The sequence below is a fragment of the Corvus hawaiiensis genome, chromosome 1 (genome assembly GCF_020740725.1).
Source record: "Corvus hawaiiensis isolate bCorHaw1 chromosome 1, bCorHaw1.pri.cur, whole genome shotgun sequence".
Taxonomy (NCBI): domain Eukaryota; kingdom Metazoa; phylum Chordata; class Aves; order Passeriformes; family Corvidae; genus Corvus; species Corvus hawaiiensis.
In genome coordinates, this window is record NC_063213.1 from 55,470,044 (window position 1) to 55,488,637 (window position 18,594).

At 43.0% G+C, this 18,594-nt stretch overlaps 1 protein-coding gene across 7 annotated transcripts in view; it reads right to left on the minus strand.

Moving 5' to 3' along the window:
• Nucleotides 1-16,429, minus strand: part of DYNC1I1 (dynein cytoplasmic 1 intermediate chain 1) — a 187,492-nt gene extending 171,063 nt beyond the window's left edge. For 4 of the 7 annotated variants that reach the window (XM_048305177.1, XM_048305163.1, XM_048305173.1 and 1 more), the window contains exon 1: nucleotides 16,143-16,428. The gene's annotated coding sequence lies outside the window, so the exon portion shown is untranslated. Of the gene's footprint in view, nucleotides 1-16,142 lie in introns of all 7 variants that reach the window. The other 3 variants (XM_048305144.1, XM_048305156.1, XM_048305142.1) reach the window with 1 other exon arrangement.
• Nucleotides 16,430-18,594: the final 2,165 nt, after the last annotated feature.

Genomic DNA, 18,594 nt, shown 5'->3' on the forward strand with positions numbered 1-18,594 from the left:
AAAGTCTTTTGATTTTCATGATCTTCAGCATCTCTGCCAGACTGTAGAACTCAGATCCACAAATATATTTCAAGTACCAGAATGAGATCTGCCCCAAACAGCCCCATATTTCTTAGACAAGTAATACTTTTACTTGCAAAAAATGGAAACGGGAGAGCTTTTGCTTCTGCAGGTGCCTTGCACGGCTGCCAGGCGAGATCCCCCGTTACACCAACACAGTCCCAGACAGACCATCAGCTCAGTCTCAGTACCTTTCACACATGCACCCCTCTGGCTCACCAAAGTATGACCTATCCTGCACAGGAATCTCCTCCACCCTTTCCAGGGAAAGCTGGGCCATTCCCCCAGGTGGCTGCAGACAAGGAGCAAAATCACACAACCCAGCAAATCTAAGTTTGTCTTTAATGAAGCAGCACATTGCTTTGACAACAGTCATGTGCTCAGACCATCTTTCTATGAGGCAGGAGATATGCCTAACAATCCTGATTTCATGCCAACCACACAAACTGGGCAAAAACATTTCTTCGGAGATGCTGAAAGACCTCTTCCACCATTTAAACCCATTTTTCTTTAGGAGGGTGATGTGAAGCCACAAATACCCTTTGTCTTTTAAATCTCTGGCAGCCTAAGCTGATGTACACAAGCCTTGAAAATGAAAGGTAAGGAAATGAAAAGTCATACTATACAGATATAGATCCAAATCTTTAAAGAAGACAGGAATCCAATCTTTTTCTACAGTTTTAAAACCCCACCAGTGTTGCACGAATCCATAACTTAAATCACAGATTATTTATTGATTTTCTAACATATAACCATTACGAACTGTAATCTAACTGTATCAATACTGATTTTCTTATTAGGACTTTGTTTCAAAGACAGTTCTGACTAACGTAGCCATTCACGAAAAGAGTTAACTGTGTCTTTCCTGTTCACACATCACCGACCGTATCCACTGCTGCAGCTCAAAATCAATCAGATCAATGGCAGTGCCACGTATATGCAATGGAAGTCTATTGTTCATTTGATGCATGGGAAATTTGAATGTCAACTCCCCATTAATATAATGAGAACTCTACTCACATTACGGCCTGAGTGGGTGGATGACCAGAGAGTAAAATTACATGCTAAAAATTACATGGCACTTTCACACATCATGGATTTCTCTGCAGTCATCAGCTTCCTCCTCAAAATGATGAAGGAATAGTTAGCCTGTGACACAGAGGATATTGCCAAGAAAACATCACCTGCACATTAAGCACAATCTCAGCCCCAAATGCTTTGTTGTCTTTGCAAGCATTTTTCTTTTAGGAAAGAATAGAATAACATCTGGAATCAGACAAGGAAACCATTTAATGAAAAGGACAGGCATAAGAGCAGCTCAAACTCCAGCTCACACTGCCACAGATTCTGCACTTCAGCAGAGCAGCCCATGCTGGCAAGGCACCCTTTCAAGGCCAGGGTTCAATCCACCCTGGTTCAATCCACAGCAAATGGTATAGCTAGGAAGAACATTCAGCTGCCAAACAATGGGACCACTGGATACACTGGCTGCATGTGGAGGACCACCATTTCTTTATTCCTCCATCACTCTCATCCTATTCACAACAGTATTGCTATCAACTGGAGAAAATCAAAACTGTCAGAAAAAAATTGCATTTGATGTCAAGAGAATTAAGCAGTAGCACCTCAAACAACATTAATCTGTGTGATCAGTTGACGTCAGTGAACTATTTTTTAAATGAGAAATGCCCAGAGGAAAAAAAAAAACATTTCAGTAGCAGTGCAGGTAGTGTTTTGCCTACCAATCTGTTCAGGATTTCTGTGTCTCTCTTAGATATGATTGAAATCCCATTTGAAGTCATTTTCCTAATCTGTTGCACACATTTGTATTCTGATTATGAAGTTACCCCTCAGAGCCCTTTGGACTAGATAGAGTTTTAGCATCCTTTTGGTTCTGCAGTTTGGCAACAGAGAGAGAGCTCCTGTTTCTATGCAAAAAATATGCAAATGCATTTTAAGGCTCCTGACAGAAACCCTGAGGGTTTGGCATCCCTTTCAAGCTGTTTGTCAGATATCAATGAATGGCTTTCTAAAAATTCATTCCCTTTATGTCAGGGAAGCTAACTAGCTTTTCCCCTGATTTGAACATCAATGGTTTAGTGCCTGGCCCCGTTTTTACAATGCTCCAGTCAGGGTGATCAAATCCTATTATAACTTTGCTCTATTTTTAACAAAATAGATTTACATACAATAAAGATGATGTATTAAATTCCCTTCAAAGAATGTTGCCAGAGCCCAGTTATATTTCATCCTGAATATATTATAGTCACGCCTGAGCCCCCCAGACAGCTTACCAACCTGCAGACTGGCTGTTTACAATTTTAGCACAAATTGAACACCAAGGGTATGTAAGCACCTTTCTCAGATGCCAGCAAGCTGGTACCAAGAAAGGAGGCAAGTGTACTTATCACTCTGCTTGGCATTAACCATGGAGTTAACACTGTTCATTACTGAGAGCAAATTTCTAATAAATGCCATTCTGAGTGCCAAAAGGCATGCTACACCAAGAGAGATAAAGGTAAACAGTAAAAAGGATTTACTTTAAACATTCTCTGTGGTGCAGATGACAGCCCAAGGCTTATGCAAGACCTAATCTCCAGCCTGGGAGAAGGCACTGGTCAGAGGGAATCACTGAGGAGCACATTTTGCACTGAAGCAATTAAATCCCTTGTGTAGGAGAAGGAACACACAGGAACAAACACACCGAACATTGAATAAGTGTAGAAATAACTTTCATAGTAGGGCAACACCCTGGGGCTCCCCCCTTCAAGGGAGATGCATAATCTTAGATTCTAGATCAATTTTTATTTGTTTAGCCCAGTTTATTGTCATGGTTTTAAAAGGGGAGAGAGAGTCCTCCCACTGCAGAAGAGCTTCCCACACATGGTAGCATAGGTTCTTGTACCAGGACCTTGCACAGAGAGCACCTGCCTGAACTCCCAATACTCAGAGAAAACTCTCCTTTCTTTGTGATACTGAAGAAAGGAGCTGGTTCCTCATGGCATGACTTTTAATGAAACAGAGTGTTCTATTTCAAGATGTCAGTTTTCCCCATGTGCATTAAACATGCCTCAGAGACCTCTTTTAGTCTTGGAAATACAGTTGATTCCACTTACACATCAGAGCCAGCGTGATGGCAGCTACCCAGGCCTGTGCACAGGCAGTGCTGGCTTCTGGAGACTGCTTTCTGGGACATCACCATCTACTGGTTTGGCTCACAGCACCTTAGATGCCCACAGTGTACATGCAGAGCTATCCCTACCATTAGGATAGGTAAAATCTAAAGAGTCTGGGTATCCTAGGATGTGATTCCACTTTTCCTAAAGCAGACATTTAAAAGTAGCTAAGATTAAGCATGCCCCAAAGTCACCAGTTCCTCTCTAATGATGATAAAGGGCCCTGAGTGATCTACATTAAGTTCTAGAAATCTCCATTGTAAATGTCTCAGACAGGGTGAGAACAATCCTGTCCTTAACATGCTCCCAGAAGTTCCTTTTAGCTTCTCAGTGTATGAAACAAGATATTTGAAAGACAATTTATATTAATCTAAAAATAGTAATGATGTTTGCACAAACTTCTCTGCTGTACAGAACATATGCCAAACTACTCCACTAAGCTCATCCCACAGGTAGTAACATCTCACAACAATTTCATTTGTGGTAGCAGTAAGAATATAAACATGCAAACAACAGCGTTTTATCCTCGACTGGACTAAAAGCCATGCAAGTACTTTAACAGGTACAGGCCAGTTTTACTACAGCTTTATAAGAAACAAGGTCTTTATCAGTGATCAATATCACAGCATTTGAGCAGATATTTTTTCAAAACATTTATATGAGCACTTAAGAGCAGAAACAGCCACAGGTATCTAAAAAGGTTTACTTGAATTTCAGTACCAATAAGTTGATACTTTTTAGAGTAACAAAATCAGAAGAACAGGTACAAAGAGTTGCAAGACATGTACATAGGTTGGATTAAATACAGGAAAAAGTAAGTCCAAAATGTCCAATGTATAAACAATAAAATAAAAAGACAATTACAACAGTGCACACTTTTTAAGTAGAAGAAGTAAACAATATATAAGATCTCCCTTTTCTTCAAGCCTTTTCTTTATATTTCCTAGAATAGCATCTCACCTGCACGCCTTCGCTAAGCTCATCTCAAAAGAAACCTCACTTTCCAACTCTAATAGGACTTAAAAAAAGCCTACGAATTTTACTGCTTTTTTGGTGTTTGCAGGATTTTTACACACTGTTCGTTCAGTAGGCTGCACTAGAGTAGAAATTTTCCAGAAGGAGTAGAAATTTTGCCCTTCATGAGCCTTGAGGTCTTTCCTGGCTTATGCCTTCCTGTGTTGTCCTTTTCGTTATTACCTCCATTGCACTTACCAAAGGGGTTCATTAAATACTGTTACATATGGCATTAGTCATCCTGTGTAACTAATTATAAATAATTGATTCATTAATATACTTCTTTAAAAAAATAGGCAGCATCCAATATTTAGAGATGCTGTACATGTATTTTTCATATGCCTTCTTAAATAGCCAGTTACTGGAGTCCAAAACTGCAAAACATATTCGTGTGAAATGCACAGGATGTTCCCCAATAAAATATATTACTCAGTGATTTTGGTTTTAAAGAACGGGTTTATAGAGTGGGAGTACTATTACTATTGAAACTCTGACATATGAAGTGTTCCACTGGAAAAAAATTTATTCATTTCTATCATGTATCATATTTATCTCTACTTGGTACAAATTAGCATCTTTCCTACAGTTAGGAATACTATGTATTTTTACAATAGAAAAAAATTCCCATGAGATCTACCTATGACTTCTACAACTGTAAAGTGTGCATGCACATTATGAACCCGTACAAAGCAGATAAATGTCTTTGGTCTGCAAGAAACCAGAGGGAGTTGCTACCCTAGTATAAATGCATTCTAATACATTGCATTCATTTGAAAATAATGTTTGAAACACACTTCAAATGGGCAAAAAGGGCTAGAAGCATCTCAACAGCAATTTTTGCATAAATGAGTGCCTCTTTTCATCATGCATCAGAATTTGCACTTGACTTCAGTCAAATAACATAAATAATTTTGCTAAATGGGCACATCAATGTTTACGAGATCACAACAATGAGCAAATATTTGCAGCTGCAAAAACTTAGCATTTGCAGTATTTAAAGGAATCTCCTGTGTGTGATGAATTCAGGAAAACACTAAGTAAAACTGGAGAGACTAAGTATTTTTTCCATATAACCTTGAGGCAAAACAGTCAGGCTTTTTACACTGCATCTGTGTATTTATCTATAAATAAAAATGGTTGTCAAGTGTTACATTTCAGGGAATGTACCATTTTTATCCTTCAGCTTCTGAACATTTCTAACAGATGGGCAAAGGTCTTGTACTTTGTTCTGTAAAGGTTTACAAATCACAAGCACCCAGAGATTTGGTTCCGTGCTTCTTCCTGGTTGCTATGCAACAGGTCAGCACATCTCTAGCCTATTTATTTTAGTGCTGACAGGGTATAAGACATGTACCCACAACTGCTCTTACATCCCTTACAATCTATTACCATTTAATCTTTTCAGTCTTGTTCTTCCATAATGGCCCTACTACAAAATTAACTCAGTTTCAGCAGAACTGTAGGGCCCCCACAAAGCATCATGTGAGCAGAACTCTACTGCTGCCCATTCTTCCAGCACCAGGAGCAGTCAATGAAGCAACACCTTCTTGCCATCCCTTTCTCTCATGCCCCTTTATTCTCTTAAATTTACCATGGTCATTTCAATTCCAACAAACCTAGTGCCATGGAAGAGCCATCAAGGTTGAAGGGAAGAAGCTGCTGGCAACAACTCACTGGAGATGAGCAAGAAACACACAACATTACAGCAAGGAGTAGAATGAACTCAAGGACCACATACTAACATGTCACTCTAGCAAAACTGCTGCACATCTTGCACCAAACACACTCCCTTTATATTGAGTTCCACAAAACCAATTGCATGTATCACCTCAAAGAAAGCTGAATTTTAAATAGGTCTTTTCAAGCGTCTTGGATTTTCTCTCAATAAGCTTTAATGAGCATAGTTATAACTGCACAGTGATCTCAGATGTGCTGCTGTGAGATGGTCCTCAATGCAGCAGCCAATACTGATTTGTACTTCCCAGGACTCTGACTCAGGAATTGTGCTCCAGTTACAAAGAGCAGATGTTTCTAACATAACAACCACTTGCATGCTCGACAAGTTTTAGATCTTGTAATATAGAAGCGATTCCTAAGCATTCTTGGTCACTTCCCGCTCTATCAGCTTCTGTCTCTGTTATCTTTTACGTTTGGGTGCAGTAACACGCAGCACTCCATACGTGGCTCTGTATGTGGCTGGGAATGGACACAGCGAAATTCCAAATTTTGTGACTCTACATTCACCACACATTAACTGGTCTTCCTCATTGCACTGTGTTATTTTCTGTGAATTTCCCACCTTGCTCCAGAGATGAACTGCAGGATGAACAGATCAAGAGCAGCCCTGCTGAGAAGGACTTGGGGATGCTGGCAGATGGGAGGCTGGACATGACCCAGAAATGTGCATTTACAACCCAGAAAGCCAAATGTGTCCTGGGCTGCACCAAAAGCAGTGTGGCCATCAAGGTCAGGGAGGGGATTCTGCCCCTCTACTGTGCTCCAGTGAGACCCCACCTGGAGCACTGCATCCAGCTCTGGGGTCCCAGCACAGGAAAGGACATGGACCTGTTGAAGTAAGCCCAGAGGAGGCCACCAAGTTGATTAGAGAGATGGAGTACACCACCTGTGAGGAAAGGCTGAGAGATTTGGATTTGTTCAGCCTGGAAAAGAAAGGGCTTTGGGGTGACCTAATTACAGTTTGCCAGTACCTGAAAGGAGCCTACAAGAAAGAGGGAGAGACTTTTTACAACAGCATGAAGTGACCGGACAAGGGGAAACGGATTCAAACTGAAAAAGAGTAGGTTTAGGTTGGATATGAGGAAAAAAAGCTTTCACTGTGATGGTGGTGAGGCACTGGAACACGTTGCCCAGAGAAGCTGTGGATGCACCATACCTGGAAGTGTTTAAGGGCCAGGCTGGATGGAGCTCTGAGTGAAAGGTGTCTCTATCCACTGAAGGGGGCTTTGAATTAGATGATCTCAAAGGCCCCTTTCAACCCCAGCTGTTCTATGATTCTGTGACCTAGCAGGCTAATTTAAAGATGTTTTCTGACAGTAAAAGGCAGCCAAATGCAAGCTGTAAATTGGTAAGATTTTAGAGATGGGTAACATGAGAGAGGTAACAATCTAAACCTCAAGCTGCAGGTCACTTACCTAGAAAAATAAGAGCCTTGTATTTTGATGTTTTTGATTTCACTTTCTTTTCTATGTATTTCTTATACAATGCTCAGATGTCAGTGATATCTGCTGCTATCATTGATATGACCACTTCTTCAAAACCTATATAAAATATCTTGTTCATCATAAAAGTACCAAAGTGCCTCCCAGGGTTAAATTTAATGACTTACTAAAACCTAACATAGAACTTTGCTTCAAGATGTCTACTAGTCTCTCCTGAAGTGGAACAAAGACTCATTTTCTCCATCCTGAAAATATTTCGGACATTAAAATATGTATTTTCATTCCATATGGGGGGTAAAACTAACCCCTCTGACTTTTCCACCCTCCTCCTGAGATAACCCTAGTGGTATATGGCCAGCAACGTGATACTTAAAGCCATTTACCCAAACATGAAAAATGCATGCTCTAGTGTCTGCTTCTTAACCCAGTTATGACAACTGCCAGAGAGACATCAAAGAACAAGCTATGCTGCCATCACACAGGTTTTGTTGGAAGACTTACCCAGATATCATTTCTTTCTTATAACAAAATACGCTTTGCTTTGCCGCTGATGTCTGTAAGGATGTAACTAGGTTAAAAACATTACACATTGAGTTCATTTCTGAAGTCAAGACAGCTAAAGATTTAAAAAGCAGGGAAGAGCGCTGGCTGTAAGAAATATACAGAAAGTTCTCAAAAAGTAGAATAAACAACACTACCACTCCCTCTGTACTTGCCAGGGCTTATCTGGCTATACTAACTAAGCAAGATGAATGCTCAGAGCCTGCCTTAGCCAATCATTCCTGTTGATCGACAGAAGAGAAAAAAGGTATGTCCAGGTAACAAGGCAAGATGATAAATGCAGATGTCTAATAGCATAATTTAAAGGACATCTGCAAAGAATTTGAATATGAGAGAGGACTAAGAACCAAGAAATCTATGTCTTCCATTTATCTTTTCTGTGGTTAAAGCACTCTCCCCAAATAGGAGAAACATGTTTGGGGGTTTGTTTGTTTGTTTGTGGTTTGTTTGGGGGTTTTTGGGGGGAGTTGGGAGTTTTTTTGTCTAGAGAAAACTGAAATCCACATTCCTAGAGTGACTGCTGGCTAATGAGTGAGAAGGACTGGAGGAATGGAGATTGCATTTTTAACCACTGAAGCTATTTTCTGTTAATTTCTTTTCTGCAAGGATTCATTGGACCAGAAGAAGCAGATGCAAGAGAGCGAACATTAATCCCTAACAGAGGCCCCTGGGTTCTAGTCTTTGTTTCAGGGTTAGTTTATATTATAGGGCAACAATAGGCAGCGACTGTTTAGTTTATAATACAATGCTGTATTTAAGTGTCTGGAGCCAAAGACTCCTCTTTCTGAGCATTTGAAGCAAGGTGCTGAAGAGTCCTTTCTCTTTCTCCCACATGCTCTGTTGCACCCAAAGAAACTTTAATACTTTAGACTTATGTGGAGCAGCTTCAGTGGGAAAGACTGGGAAGGCACCTACTGCAGAAGACACATAGGTTGCTGGTCAGAGCATGGATGAAGGCAAATATCTTTTTAAGCAAAGGCAAAAATTACCTGAGACTCCTTTTACTTCAGGTGAGTCCCATTAAAACCAGGGTCCACTAAAAGCAGGAGCAGATGCTGTCAGATGCAACTCGACATGGAGCACAGAATCTGGCAGATGGGCTCAAGGAATGTGAACTAGATGGAGCAGCCTTGGAGAGACAGGGAGAGGACACCTGGGCTGAGTCTGGGGGTTCAAGGGTAAGAACACACCAGAAAAGGGGAAAAAAGGAGAAAAAGTGAGTTTTTAGAGACTGCCTGTGTTTCAAGAGCTAGGTGACAGCCAAGCTGATTTTTGAGGACAGCAATTATAGTTTCTGTTTCCACACCATTTTGTGGGTTTAGATGCAGCTGACCTTCCCAGGCACTATAAGAACTTCCAGTTTGGGGAACTAAAGAATGCATCCCAGGTTTAAGATGTGGGCATGCTCTGGACTTCAAGCACAGCCTCCGACAAAGGCAAGGCTGACTGCACATGAGCTCTTCTCTCCCACACACGCACATATCTCTCAAATGCCCTGGCTTCCACTAAGAACAAGTTTGGCAAACGGGCTGACTTGAGAGCAAAAGCAAACAAGTGCCCAGCCTACATGGTGGGGCAATCACATCCCTGGAGCACACTGCAGGACTCCTCCAGAAGCAAGCCTCAGTGAATGGCCCACTCCACCAGGACCTTGGCTCCAGAATTCGAGAACAAGACATTAGTTCTAGGCCACCAGCTCTCTTCAAATGTGGAATGCAATATAGTTAGTTTTGGAAAATACATCAACGTTTACTAGCGGCTGTCAAAATACATTTACTAGTGGCTGTGGGCCGCTGAAGGTCCACAAGGCAATCAGAAAGGGTCCATGTCTGGTTTTCAGCCACATCAAACTGTTAAACTGCTTCCAACAGGTAGTCTTGAGGATTAAGAGTACAATGTAGTTTTAGAACTCTACAGATCATTGACGTATCACCAGAGAGAACCCAGGAGTAATTGGGTAATAGTTAATCATTTAGCAAAACCGGTCATTATGTGATAGGAGAAAGCACAGCCTTCTTATTGACATATATATATGTACACACTACCTCAAGAAAAATAACACAAAAATGGGAGGCCAACAACTTTAATCATACTTACTCCTGATTCATCCCTTGATTTGGTGAGATCAGAAACCTTCTGGGGAAAAAATTAAACTTAATTAAACTTTATTGAATGAACACTGAGGAAACATGATCTCCATTCAAAGATTTCAAAATCAATACTAGTAGTAACTAATATTACTGCTGCATTTTACTATAATTTTGTTCAAAAACACATATGCTTGTCCATGTGGAAGTCTAGAGTTTTTTACTTCCCTGTCCCCTGAGTTATTGATAAGTAAATAATAAAACCCAATAAGGGTTATGTACATGAAGGCTGCCCTAAAAGGTGTGGAGAGCACCAGTAGTAAGGCTGAAACATGGGGGGTTTTCCATCTTAGCCCCTCACAGAGAATATAATTTACTGTCACCTTTTGAGACCTATGCTTTAAACATATGGGAAAAATCCTAAAGCTCTTTAATTTATAATTATCAGACAAAGTACGGAATTTGCACAAGGTGTTTTTAATATATTTGCAGAGGCCCTTAAAGGCTGAGAAACTAGGCTTTCCTGCGTTTTCCTGCTATTCAACTTTCTGTGAAAAAGAAAATATTGTGGGAAATAAAGGGACAGTTTTCCCATGGGCTCTTTCAGTACAAAGAGAGAATGGCATCACCGTTTTTTTTCTTATTTTGTCTCCAGTACAATAGCCTCCTATCCCATCAGCACAATTTTTGTTGTATTATTATTACTACTGTGGAGACAGTGAAAGGCAAGAATACAACATTCACAGGCTTTGCCAAGTGCAGCAGATTATGTACATGAATAGCTAACTGCACACTAGGGGGTATGATTTAGGTCAAATTTCTTGTTTCATTCCAAAAGGTTATAGATTTTTAAGCCATTCACTGTTCAATGCACCACACAGTTTACAGTCATAAGTGCATATAACCTGAACTATCTTTTCCCTGGTTTTTGCAGAAGTAATTTGTGTTCCTAGGCAATGAAGAAGTGGATAGTCTGTAACAAAGTGGTATAAGCGTGTGACAAAGCTCTGTGAGCAATTACAGCTAAAACGGACAAAGAATTAATTCATTTAAGGGCGAGCTAAGATCTGAAATACTTCAGAATTATGATACAAACCACCTTCTGGTTCAGCAATTGCTCAACATGTAACTAGAAACAAACTGATGAAAGAAACAATAATGTCATATGACTTTGAATAGTGAGATTAACAAAAATGGCAAATCTTTTATATTACTTAAAGAGAAGATAAACATGTATTATGAAACAAGTCACATGAGTTTAGACAGTCCTCCAACTTTGTGCTGTGAGAATCTGAGAAGAAATTCTTTTAAAAGCTCAGTGTCAGTGGAACAGTCCTTAAACCAGGAATGACAGGTTCAAATATAAGAAAACATTAGAAACAGTCTGGGTTGGTTTGGGTTTTTTTCCTGTAACCCTGTTTTATTAAATATTTTAATTTCTGGAAATATACAATAGCAATAATTTGAAATGTCTTTGCCCCAATTACCAAGTGACCTGGTAACCACTCTGATCCTAACAGTGGTGGCCTAATGTGCAAAACATGAAACAAGGGCATGCCTTGAATAGTAGGGATTTAATACAGCTGTCCATGCCCTTTAAAAGCTAAGATCTCTGTTAATGGATACAAAACGGAAGGGCTGAATAGTTTAAGGCAAGGGAAATCCATATTTTCCCTGCATGTGGTCTAAGACCTATAGTGACTAACTTTCAATACTAATACAGCATAGTTTCAGTACTAACATACCATAGCTTTTTCTGTCAAATTCAGCCTGAAAATATTAGAATCAAGGAAGGCTTGATATAAAGTGATATAAATAGATAAGAAATAAATACTCTGTTATACTTACTTATATTTAATCGTACTAGGCAGTTTTGTGTCTTTGCCTTGCTATAACTCCCCATTGTTTGAACACAAAACACACTGCATCTTTCTGCTGGGCTGAAGTGAAAAATTAGTAACTGAGGAGCAGGATTTGGAATTATTTGTACCACATCATAGATGGAAGGAGAAAACAAGGAACTAATATAATTTCTCTGCTAGGGAGAGAAAACAAAGGGGAGGGGAAGGGAAAGCCAGTGAGCAGGGAATGTGATGTTAAAACTATTGAGGAAAAGAGAAAAGGGTAAGTAAGCCTCAAAGAACGATAGCAAGAGGGAAAGGAAATGTGAAGAAAAGATACCACTGTAAACAAAATGTTATGTCTTGAAAAGATTCCCTCTGTAATTGTTTTCTGCAGAGCAGCAATAAATGGGCCTTCTCCTTTTATCAAATTATTCATGAATTATTCTAGGGCCAAGCAGGGACAGTCAGCCAGCACCTGGGGAACCCACACGGTAGATCTGCACTGCTCCAGAAGGGCTCCCAGGAGGTCTGTTCCTCAGGTTGATGTAACTTGTCTCTCCAGATCAGGTAAGCTGCTTCACATGCATGGGAGCAGTATTAAATATAAAACATGTACTTTTACTCGTAAGACCCAAGAATCACAGGAGACGTCTAGGCAGCTATTATTCATCAGGTAACACAAGTATCTGCACACCAGTCAATGCAGCAGTCAGACAGGGACTCATACAAACTCTGTTAAGTCAGTGCAAAACTCTCATTTCCTTCAATAGCGTTTGGAGAAGTATCGTGGCTTTCAAACAGTGATGACAGCTGGCTTCTGCCATCACTCTAGAGGCTAGGTTCACCACCAGAGAAGTCAGAGAAAACTCCTATTACTGTCAGCACTGATAGGGCTAAGACCTCTGTCCTTAAACTTGAGCATGGAGTTACAGTGTGCTGCCCACAAAAAGCTTCAAGAAACTGTTACTCCTGCTCCATGCCTTTCCCATGCTGCACTGCACTCCCAGACACTCATCAGAACGCTTTTGCCTCAAAAGATACAACAAAAGGTGCTGAAGAAGCTCAGTAAAAAAGGAAGGGGTATAGTTTTAAGCTCAGGAGGAGTTGGTACATCACCTGTCACAGATGATCACTGTAAGACCTAGTGGCTCACACATTAGTCTGCTTCACAGCTTCCTGCAGCTCCTCCCATCTGCCTGGAAGTAGCCATTTTCCCAGAAAAGTTGGCAAGATGATGCCACACAAAATGAACAGTATTGGGGGAGCAAGCTCATGTATACTGCCTTATTTTGAGTGCTTGCAAATGGCCAAGCAAACAACAGCTCCCAATGTCATCTCTCACAAAAAAGAGCTAGCAGGGTTTTAGATGGATTATTAGCAGGTAGCAAAAGGGACATATTGCATCGATCTGAGACGTAGACTGAGTCAGGGTCTCTTTGTCAAGCAGTATCATTCCTGCATTACCATTTCTGCCTGCTTACAAACAGCTGAGGGGAAGACCATCCGAGCCCTCATTTGGAAAGGAAGCCCCCATATGGACACATGAATGTGTGCTCACCTGCAGGATTTCCGTTCCTTTAATGAACAGAAATAAGCTGCACTGGCAAAAGCACAGTTTTACTAACCCAAGTTGCATCTGTACTGAGGCCACTTTGCCAGCATATTCCATCAGTAGTTCAGCAGGAAAATGTCCCTTTTAAACACAGACTACATCTAAAGTCATTATGTTTCATTTAAGGTTTTTAAAATAAAAATCTCAAAGTACCAGATGAGTACTGCACTAAGAATGAGTATGGCTGCAGAAAGCCTGAGACCGTATCTCTGCAGGTATGAATCGCCCCGTGTGCCTCAGTGAGAATTGCAGTGTTACTTCCCTCCAACTTCTCTGAAAATTAAAGCCCATGGATAGGACAAGGAGGATCATTCTGTTAACATTCATTACCTGAATCATTAGCAGGAGTTAAGCGAAGCTTTTAAAAACAACACTGCCTTTCTATACCCTCATGTTTTTTCTCTTTCAATCCCTTATCGTTTTCCCTTCCAGCCCATTACACATCATTGTCCAGTATCCTGCAATGGTGGGACCTCTAACACAACCCATTGCTAGCAGCTCTACCTGGTATTCCTCCTCTCTCTTCTTGCAGGCAGGAAAATAGACGGCATCAAGGAATGCTTCTTGAAACCTGTCTTACAAAAGTAAAGAAGACCAAGAGACTTGATCCGTTAATTTATTTGAAAATAAGGCAGGTAAGTTCTTGCTGCATCATTTAGAGTACCTACACTGAAGACAGCTGCTAAAGCAAAGCTTTTATCTACGGGAGCCATAACAGGAACCAGAAACCCGAAGTTGGGAAAATACACTGGAAAACAAATGCATTTCAATCATGAAAAAAATAGCCACTGAAGGGCATCACAAAGGAGGCAGCTCACTCCCCTTCCTTCTATAGAAAGAGCTGAAAGGTCAGCTTCTTAATTTAAGATCTTCGGGGTACAAAAGAATATTTCCCTGACTATTCTTTGAGTAGCCACATTTCCAAACTTCCAATAATTACTGCATGTGATGGGTGTGGTTTATTGCCACTCTTTTAAAGATTCCTCCCTTAAACTGTGGATACAGCAGCACCACAATTAGTGCGTTTTTGTGGTAGACTAATTTGAGGCAGAGGTGCTTAGAGCTCAGAGAAATCCAGCCAATCCAACTCTAAAAAATCTTTTGGATCTCCACATACCTGGCCCTCAGAAGTCTCGCTTATCAAGGAAGATGATGGCAAGTCCCAACCTTCAAAACAGTCTATTCATAAAGAAGGTAGAGAAGGGACAACACATTTTGTATTTTTATGGACTATAAATGGATGATTTTGGGAAAAGAAAACAAAGCAGAGGATGGTTATCAGAGTGAGCATTCCCACGGGGAGAAGACCTGGATGCAGCCCCAAGGTTTGTGTTGAAGAAACCCATTCTTGCAGAAAAATGTTGCAGAGAAATTATAAATGGAATTTTATCTGCCTTCACTAACTGTGGAAAATGTTACTAGAAATGCCATCTCAAATGAAAATAAAAGCCAAAAAGAAAGAGCTTAAAAGAATCAGAATGTAACTTCCCCCCATTAAATTAGCAAGAACAAATGAGGTACTTTGACAAAACACATTGGTAGTAACAGAAATTAAATTCCCTAATTGCTCTGATAACACCATCTATCAGGAGACAGGCAGTCCTGGGACGTGGGATTTCCATTCTGAAATAGGTTTTTGCAGTTCCATGCTTCATGATATTTAGCGCAATTTCCAATGTAAATTAAAGTCCTCATGCAGAAGCGACTTCGACATGCCAACTTCACGTCAGGTCCTTCCATCTCATCCCCTCTATATCAGCAGGTAAGACTGATTGATCTGTTGAGAAGCCTTATGTTATACACATTTATAGCTCAAATCTGTACTTTCTGTCAATGGCAATATTGACAGAAAAACAAACTTAGTTCCAGTCTTTAAAACAGAGGCTTTGTCTAGGAAATCTGGGGCCTTATGTTCTCTGCTAACCACGGGGGACTCCTGGGATGATGTAACTGTAATAACATCCTTTTGAAAATCTATTTCAGTGGACTACCAGTGTAAAAAGGCCTCTGGCTGACTCCCTCCTTCTCTCACCCTTTTAGGTGAGAAAATCTTAGGAAGGGGAAAAGATCTATTTACTGTCCTATGTCGTCTTGGACTTGAGTATACCCACTACCGCTCCAGCTGTGTGAAGAATTACAGATGAAAAACTTTTACCACCCCCTTTTGCTTTAAGCTGTTCGGCGCCCAGGCACCAGCCGGGAGCCTGCGGCCGCCACTCGCGGCCGGGGCCGAGATGCGCCCCAGGGACCGGAGCAGGTGCCGAGGCCGGCGCGGCTCTCTCACCGCAGCCCTCCCGCAGACGAGCCGCCGGGCCGCCACAGCCCACCCGCGGCGAGGGCCGGCCGGCTCCCGCGGGCAGCCGGGGATGCCCGCTCGCCCAGCCGGGATGCCCGCTCGCCCAGCCGGGATGCCCGCTCGCCCAGCCGGCCCGCCTACCCGGGGAGCGCCTCCGGCGGCCGCACCAGGCTCCGCGGCCGCTGCGCATCCCGCGGAGTGACTCCCGCCCCGCTCCTCCGCCGCCAGCGCCGGGCCCCAAGGGCAGCCCCCGCTCCCCGCTCCGCCGCGGCCCCGCCGCGTCCCGGCCCCGCCGCCCCCGCGGGTGCCTCACCTCCGCCGGCGCCCGGGAGATGCGGAGCGGCTCCCGGCGCCTTGCAGCTCTCACCGAGCGCTCGCCGCCGGGAGAGCAGAGGGATGCCCCGCTGCCTGAAGGACTGCTGCCAGTAGCTGCGCCCTGCCGAGCCGAGCCGAGCCGAGCCGTGCTGAGCAGAGCCGTGACGAGCCGAGCCGAGCCGAGCCGTGCCGTGCCGAGCCGCTGCGGCAGGACCGCCGCCGCCGGCTGAATGTGCTGTCTCACGGTGGACAGGCTCCTCCCGAGAGCTGCTGCTGCCGCCGCCTTACTCCTCCCGCCTCCTCCCGCCACCTCCTCCTCCTCCTCCTCCTCCTCCGCCCGCGCGCCCTCGGTAGCGACACCCCCGCCGCCGCCCGTGGGACCGGGGCGGGGCCGCGGGGGGCGCGGCGCAGGTGGCGGTGGAGGGGCCGGCTCAGTGTCCCCGCCCGGCCCCCCAGCAACTCCGGCCTGAAGTGCTCAGCTCTTCGGTGCTCCCCTTGCTGTCAGCCCCACAGAGGCGCAGGCTTCGCCCCAGGAGCAGCCGAGCCGGCAGCTGCGCCGCTGCCCGGCTGTCAGCACAACACCGGCTTCACCGTCAGCTCCACGACAGCCCAGGCAGCATCCATAGCACCCTCCACAGCATCCCTGACACCATCCCATGGCAGCAGCCGTCAGCCCCGCGACAGTCGAGGCAGCAACCCCACCACCATCCTCACGGCAGCAGCTGGCAGCCTCACAACGCCTTAGCCATCACCCTCTAAGCTGCCTAGGATATCCCCCCCAGGCCAGCCTCACCATCACCACCACGGCAGCCTGGCCATCAGCCCCGTAGCAGCCTGGTCAACTGTCATGAGGGCACCAGGCTCCTGCTTAGTCCTGTCTCTTTCAGGAAGAACAGGGAGAGCTCCAGAACAGACGAACGAGACCAAGCTTTCATGGTTAAATAAGGACAAGACTGCCCAAAGGCAGAGGTTTTGGTTTGTCCCTGTTTCCTCACACCACTTGTGAGGACATGGCAGACAGGAGGGCCAGGCCTCTAGCATTGCCCCTGCTTCTCTCCACACACCGACGTAGCCATCTAGGGGAGAGGCGCCAAGGAGAGCTGTTGGAGACAGTCCATGTTCCTGCAAACAGCACCCACCTCCACTGTAGATAACGCAGCTTCCCTCTCCCTTATTGCCCATAGGTATGTTGCCCCACACACAAGGAAAGTGTACCCTTTGGTACCATGGTTTGTCCTTTAAAAATGTGATGTTCTGGACATACGACTCACTGTTCTCCATCTCTCTGGTCCAAGAGAGCAGGAAAGGTACCCTTCAGAACCCTGTCCCTGGAGCCTAATTGCTTGTTTTCTTTTGGTGGGAAACACTAATTCCAGCCACTGTCATTCGAGATCTAGGGCCTGTCCTGGGAAGAGTGAGGTATACCCAGCCCACTGAAAAGCCATAAAGAATTCACATCACCTCCAGTTCCTACCAGACCCAGCCAGACTGCACCTGGCCAGGAGACAAAGAATCCTGAAGAGGAAAAAAAGGCTTGATTGCTGGTGAGGATACAGTGATGAAATAACAGTTTCTTAATTTAATTTGAGTTGAATCAGGAAAGACTGATTTTTTGCTCTCCTGTGAAAGTCCTTAAAGAGCAATATCTTCTGATTCTGCAGGCTGGAACAAGTGGGGAAAAAACCTGTCCTTTTAAATGCACAATTTGAAAAGATTTGAGTTTGGAGCATTTGGTTTGCAATGCTTTATTAAAATAAGGCCCTTTCAATATCAGACACCCAAAATTAAACTTCAGAAACTGCTTTTTGCTTTTGAAAGTGTTGGAGTGTTGGCCTTAGTCATAGCTTTAATAGAAATGCCACAGGGTTTATTCGGATTCCTTTGAATTGCATGTCACTTGCAAATTTCCAAATATCCTGCAAGCTCAGCGGATTGCTTTAAATTGTTCCTGACCTAAGAGGGCCTTGGAGTCATTTAGTATTCCTGAATCGATGGATGATACTGCTTCTCCATGGGGCCTGATGAGATCCTGCTATTGTTAGCATGCTGTCCTAGCCATATAATAATCCATACGATTCCGTGGTATCATACACATGCAACATGATATCATAGACATACCATGACATCACATTGTATGATGATATCAGGCATACTAATATATGTCATAAGGAGGTTTCCAGAGCTTGTTAAGCCCTACATTTTTGGTTACAGAGTAATGGTATCTTGTGTTCTAGCAATAACTACATCAGATGTTTCTTAAAAAAACCCTGTAAACCCCAGTTCAATGGGACACAATTTTGATATCTGTTATATTCACATTTATTATGTTATATTCATGTTATATATTCATATTATTATATATTATAATGTTATTCAATCGAGGTGATTTGGTCTTTTGAAAATATAAAAATAAAGGATGGAAATGGATGTGTCAAGGAAAAAATGCTTTA